Raw genomic sequence first — 6,972 nt, forward strand, 5'->3', positions numbered from 1 at the left:
GTCAAGGGGCCCTCAATGGAAACGATGAGACAGGTTGGCTGTTCACAGACACGCCTCATACAGTGTTAAAGTAAGGAGGAGCATAAGGAGCGGGAGAGCTCCCCCTAATCTCCCCGGCTGGGTAAGGGGCAGTCCCCACAGCTCCCTCTTCTCCTTGGCTGGTGCTGTGAGTGCTCCTCACCTTCTGTTCACTTTATTCACTGGTCTAGTGTGAACTTGACCAGCCCTGGCAATTTGGGCCGGAGCAGCGGGTCTCGTGTTTTCATTGGCATAGATCACATTTGAATACAGAGATTGTCTCATTCTTGCAGACACCACTGCCACCTCACAATCGCACAACACCCCAGTACCAACCACAGCTATTGTTTATATGGAAAGGTTAATCCATTAGGAGAGTGATTACGTAATTTAGATTCTTTTAATGTGAATTAGCAGCTAGAAACAAGGAGCAGAGTTGGCCCCAGGTGACCTGCCAGTTCCCACAGCCCACTAGCAAGTGCTCCATGGACCACAGCTTAGGAACCTGTGAGCTGTTGCACACTGGCTTCCTTGGCACTTTGTCCCGGGTGGAGCAGAGGTCTGTGAATGCTGGATAATCTCACATACTGTTCAAGGTGTGTGCTACAATACTTTCATTTCCTTTGCTTTTATGGCTTTACATCAGCCCATTAACAGCCCCTGAACATAAGGTTATGGCCCAACGTAGACAAAGGTGTCATTCTGAGTGTACTTCATTCTGCGATCATGTGCATTTAGGAGGTGATTTTAACGTTGGCAAGAATCTGAAAGGTAGACAGACAGGAGAGGGTACCATCCACAATAAGGAACCAGCTCATTAGTAATTCACCCTTTTGTGAAATGGGATGACATTTTTCTGCGGAGCTGCTGTTCTTAAAAGCTGTCGTGGTAATGATACAAGATTATTCATGTGGCCACTTTCTGCTGCAGTCTGAGCAGCTCTCATTTCATTAGAAGAGCTTGATACGGTCTTTATATGACAATGCCATTCAGCAAAGCTTGTCATTGCAGAGCCCAGATTCAGCACGATTTCCCCTTCTACAGAAAAGTTGATCCTTAGGGCTGCAAGTCTTTGCTTCTTGCCTGCACCACTGAAACTTTTTTTATTGGATAAAATATGATCTTCCAGGACACAGAGACTGAGCATGAGGATCAGGTTTGATTCACCCATTTGAACTGAAATTTATTCTGACAAGCTGGATCTAGATTTGAATGAGACCCAAATACTTCTACATTTAGTCACAGAAGATGTGAGTCTGTGTCCTCTCCCAGAAGTCTGATTTGTGATTAAGTACCTTCAAATCCCAGACAAAGCAAATGCAACCCTCCAGCTTGTCCTAAAAATCAACTCCCTAAAATATCTTGGAAGAAAAGAGGTGGGCCATGGACAATGCTGCTTTTGATGTCCTTGACTTTTAGAAAAACTAGTAAAGTCATTTCTTTTCTATTCCCCTTCCCCCAGCAGGTTAAACAGGCAACTGAATGTTAAAAAAAGGGAGCCCTGGCCAAAGAAATGGTAGAGTGATTATCCCTTTAAGACTGGCAGATTGTGAATGCATTTCCTTGTCAGAAATGAAGCCCAGAGCCTTGCAGTGCACTTCAGCTTCCCCGTATGAAAGTTATGAGTCTAGCATTGCAGACAGCTTCAGCTGGACTTTTAGCCTGTAAGAGAAGCAATGGCTCCCCCTTGCACATCTGGGGCTTTCAAAATTGTTCAAGCACTTTCACTTTATATTCCCAGGGGACCAGCTGAATAATTTGCCTTTGCTTTTGCTTTGAGGAGGCTCTGCTGATCATGGTATTCACAACTGAAAGACAGGAAATGATGCTTCTAAGGACAAGAGAGCTGGATTCTCAGATCCTGGGTACCTTCTGCAGCCATGTACTTCAGTACAAAGTGGATGTAAAACACTACTCAGTCAGAATGGTAACAAGTTACACCCACTTCACACTGGCTTTAATGACACAGTGCAGGACAATGGACTATTGTTCACTCCCAGGTGCAGTGTAGACATACCCCATGTTTCAGTATTATAGGGCAGTATATGAGATGATGTTGTTTAACAAAGTTATTATATTTCTACCTCTTTTTCAGTTATGGATTTAAATATTTTGAGGCCGGATGCGATCATTAAGACCATCAAGTCTGGCTTCTTGCATAACCCAGGCCATAGAATGTCCTGCAGTAATTCCTGCTTTGATACCAATAAGTTGAGTTTGAGATAGTGTGTATCTTTTAAAAAGATATCCAGTCTTGATTTAAAGATGTCCAGTGGTGGAGAATCCACCATATCCTTCAGTAAGTTGTTCTAGGGGCTAATTACCCTTACTTTAAAAAAGTGCACCTAATTTCCATTATGAATGTGTTTAGTTTCAATTTCTAGCCACTGGATCTTTTTATGCCATTATCTGCATCAGATATTATTGGAGGCAGAATACTGGAGTTGATGAACCAATGGCCTGCTCCAGTAAGGGCAAATCCTGTGTACTAAACACACCCCATCATAGTGGTTTCCACATAATAGGCTGCTAGCAAAAGTGAGGGATGCATAAGGGATGCCAGGGCTACTCCAGCCAACAGAGACAGAAGCATCCTCTGTGGAATCGCTCTGCAGCCATTTTGAAGTCTGGGGAAGTCCCCCCTGTGCCCCTGTCGCATATTCCCAGTGCATATTCCCAGCACTCATCCAGCTACTCAGGCTGATTTGGCCTTAAGAACAGCCCTTGCTGTCAGAGAGAAGGAGCAAAACGTGAGCTCTAGGTATTCTCAGAGACGGTTACCTGCTGCTTAAGAAGAAATTCGTGTAAGGCTATGTCTACACTGCAGACCTTACAGCGACTCAGCTGTAGATAGAGGTCGCTGCTGGCATCATTAAACCTCCCCAACAAGCGGCAGTAGCTGTCAGCAGGAGAATGTCTTCCGGCGACATAGCACTGCCCATGCCAGCACTTTTATCAGTGAAATGTATGGCGCTCGGGGGGGGGGGGGGGGTGTTTTTCACACCCGTGACTGACAAAAGTTTTCCTGACAAAAGTGCTAGTGTAGACAAAGCCTTAGAGATTTGAGCACTAAAAGGCAGCTGAAGAACGTCTCGAAAGCTGAGAAACACTCTCCTCTTCCAGGTTGCATTTGGATAAGTCAGAAATGGCTGAATGGCTTTTTATTACACTTAAAAGAAATAATAATACTCCTGTGTTGAACCAAGCATGAGAAATGAGAGGCCCACAGGTAATTTGCTGAGAAAGTTATATTCAACTGAAGACGAGGGTTAGAAAAGAAGTGTCCCCTGCAGCCTGCTTGAAGTCTGAGGCAATCTAGAAGCTCTGAGTGATTTATATGGCTAATGTTTTCTGCAATGAGGTCCCAAAGGTTACTTGGGGGCTACAGGAAAGGATTAAGAGATAGAAGGAAAAAATTAATTGCCTGCCTACCGAGCTATTTTCCCCAGTGTTTGAAAGGATTTATGCTGTGAGGATCCTGGAGGGATCTCTGAAATACAAAGATAATGGGAAACTAGAAGAGCCATCTGAGCTGGGTGTCAGGCTGCATTCTAACCTGAACGCCTGTATTAATCTCCTGTGAACAAAGGCAAGGTTTACATCTGCACAGAATAATCATTTTTATTGTTTGGTGCCAAGTGTTTGGGAGCCTTCTGGGCATGTAAAATGTAATAAACTAGATTACCAAATTAAGGAATTATCAGATAGACTTTTTAGACTTGACCTTTTAATGTAATTTTTTTCTCAATTTAAACAAACTCACTACAATCTTTTCTCAATGTATTGCTTATGGAAATTCATGCTTCTGGACATAAGCTGATTGGCTGTTGGAGGAAGCAAGAATTTTTGCCCCTCCAACCCCTATCACCACGTACAGCCTTGCCCAAAACTAACTATATTACAGGGCAGCGTTCATCTTTCTCTGAAGCAGGACGCAAGATTCACCATGTTGCATCCTACATGGATCAATAATCTAATGTAGCAGGGCAAATCCCTGCTGATTCCTTTTTTAGTTCCTACTCAGGTATATGGCCAGCTGATGTCTCCCACCACCACTCCCAGATGTTGGGGTGATGAGAGATCATCTCAAATTTATGAGTCATATGTAGCAATCAGCCATTTTAGAGCACGGCTGTTTAATATAAGCAGAAGATCTACAAAGCTGGTGAGAACAATCAGATGGTGCAATAAATCTTGAAAAGTCTGTAGTTATTATACCGACTATTTTCAGAGTAACAGCCGTGTTAGTCTGTATTCACAAAAAGAAAAGGAGTACTTGTGGCACCTTAGAGACTAACCAATTTATTTGAGCATAAGCTTTCGTGAGCTACAGCTCACTTCATCGGATGCATACTGTGGAAACTGCTGCAGTTTCCACAGTATGCATCCGATGAAGTGAGCTGTAGCTCACGAAAGCTTATGCTCAAATAAATTGGTTAGTCTCTAAGGTGCCACAAGTACTCCTTTTCTTTATACCGACTATATAAGTCAGATCCATGTGGCAGCCCTTTTCTTTCCTACACTACATAGTACGAGAAATGTCTTTTAGGCAGAAGGTGCGCATTGGATTTTTCTGTTACACAGACCATTTAAGCACTGCTGGGAGCCCATAGGTATTTCAGGAATCAGAAAAGCAGATACATCTATAGGAATCTGTAAGCACCTCTTTGTCTAATGGGCTACAGGAATTGGAGTGTCCTGCAGAAGACTGAGCTTCGTACAGGTGTTCCTGATTACATAAGGAGCTGCTCTTTAGCTCAAGTTCTTTCACTGTATTTTCCCATCTTCCTCATCCACACCCTTAACTGGACATCTCATTTCTATTTCATTCCTTCCTCCCCTCCCCCCCCCCATTGCACTAGTACACTGAGATACTAGCTTCTTGAATATTATCTGATGGTGACATCTAGTGGAGATTATCTAGCTATGCTCCAAAATTTCTGCTCAATTTTTAAGTTATTATAGCTTGCTTGTCACGCTTTTGAATGGACTGGAGATCTCTGAAGTATCAAAAAAAAGTTTCTATATAGGTACTGGAGTGCTTTCATTACCCAAATGGTGTTTAAAAATCAATACTGAATTTAGGTGCCTTTAGTGCTGCAGAATATGGTTTCATACTGGTAGATTTGGGAGAGGTCACTCAGACAGGAGGGCTAAAAACCCATATGTAATATGAGATGCTTAAATATGGCATTTTACATTAATGTTGCCTAAATCATTATGGATTCAGTCATGCACAGTGCTGAGGACTCTGGTCCCATCCAGCAAAAAGTACATGCTTAACTTTAGGTGCAGGAGTATCATAGAATCCTAGAATCTCAGGGTTGGAAGGGATCTCAGGAGGTCATCTAGTCCAACCCCCTGCTCAAAGCAGGACCAATCCCCAACTAAATCATCCCAGCCAGGGCTTTGTCAAGCCTGACCTTAAAAACCTCTAAGGAAGGCCCCTTACTGAATGAGGGAGGCAAACTAGTGACAGAGGATGTGGAAAAAGCTAATGTACTCAATGCTTTTTTTGCCTCTGTTTTCACTAACAAGGTCAGCTCCCAGACTGCTACGCTGGGCATCACAAAATGGGGAAGAGATGGCCAGCCCTCTGTGGAGATAGAGGTGGTTAGGGACTATTTAGAAAAGCTGGACGTGCACAAGTCCATGGGGCCGGACGAGTTGCATCCGAGAGTGCTGAAGGAATTGGCGGCTGTGATTGCAGAGCCATTGGCCATTATCTTTGAAAACTCGTGGCGAACCGGGGAAGTCCCGGATGACTGGAAAAAGGCTAATGTAGTGCCAATCTTTAAAAAAGGGAAGAAGGAGGATCCTGGGAACTACAGGCCAGTCAGCCTCACTTCAGTCCCTGGAAAAATCATGGAGCAGGTCCTCAAAGAATCAATCCTGAAGCACTTGCATGAGAGGAAAGTGATCAGGAACAGCCAGCATGGATTCACCAAGGGAAGGTCATGCCTGACTAATCTAATCGCCTTTTATGATGAGATTACTGGTTCTGTGGATGAAGGGAAAGCAGTGGATGTATTGTTTCTTGACTTTAGCAAAGCTTTTGACACGGTGTCCCACAGTATTCTTGTCAGCAAGTTAAGGAAGTATGGGCTGGATGAATGCACTACAAGGTGGGTAGAAAGCTGGCTAGATTGTCGGGCTCAACGGGTAGTGATCAATGGCTCCATATCTAGTTGGCAGCCGGTATCAAGTGGAGTACCCCAAGGGTCGGTCCTGGGGCCGGTTTTGTTCAATATCTTCATAAATGATCTGGAGGATGGTGTGGATTGCACTCTCAGCAAATTTGCGGATGATACTAAACTGGGAGGAGTGGTAGATACGCTGGAGGGGAGGGATAGGATACAGAAAGACCTAGACAAATTGGAGGATTGGGCCAAAAGAAATCTGATGAGGTTCAATAAGGATAAGTGCAGGGTCCTGCACTTAGGACGGAAGAACCCAATGCACAGCTACAGACTAGGGACCGAATGGCTAGGCAGCAGTTCTGCGGAAAAGGACCTAGGGGTGACAGTGGACGAGAAGCTGGATATGAGTCAGCAGTGTGCCCTTGTTGCCAAGAAGGCCAATGGTATTTTGGGATGTATGGGTAGGGGCATAGCGAGCAGATCGAGGGACGTGATCGTTCCCCTCTATTCGACATTGGTGAGGCCTCATCTGGAGTACTGTGTCCAGTTTTGGGCCCCACACTTCAAGAAGGATGTGGATAAATTGGAGAGAGTCCAGCGAAGGGCAACAAAAATGATTAGGGGTCTGGAACACATGAGTTATGAGGAGAGGCTGAGGGAGCTGGGATTGTTTAGCCTGCAGAAGAGAAGAATGAGGGGGGATTTGATAGCTGCTTTCAACTACCTGAAAGGGGGTTCCAAAGAGGATGGCTCTAGACTGTTCTCAATGGTAGCAGATGACAGAACGAGGAGTAATGGTCTCAAGTTGCAGTGG

This window comes from Caretta caretta, chromosome 6, assembly GCF_965140235.1.
Source record: "Caretta caretta isolate rCarCar2 chromosome 6, rCarCar1.hap1, whole genome shotgun sequence".
Lineage (NCBI taxonomy): Eukaryota > Metazoa > Chordata > Testudines > Cheloniidae > Caretta > Caretta caretta.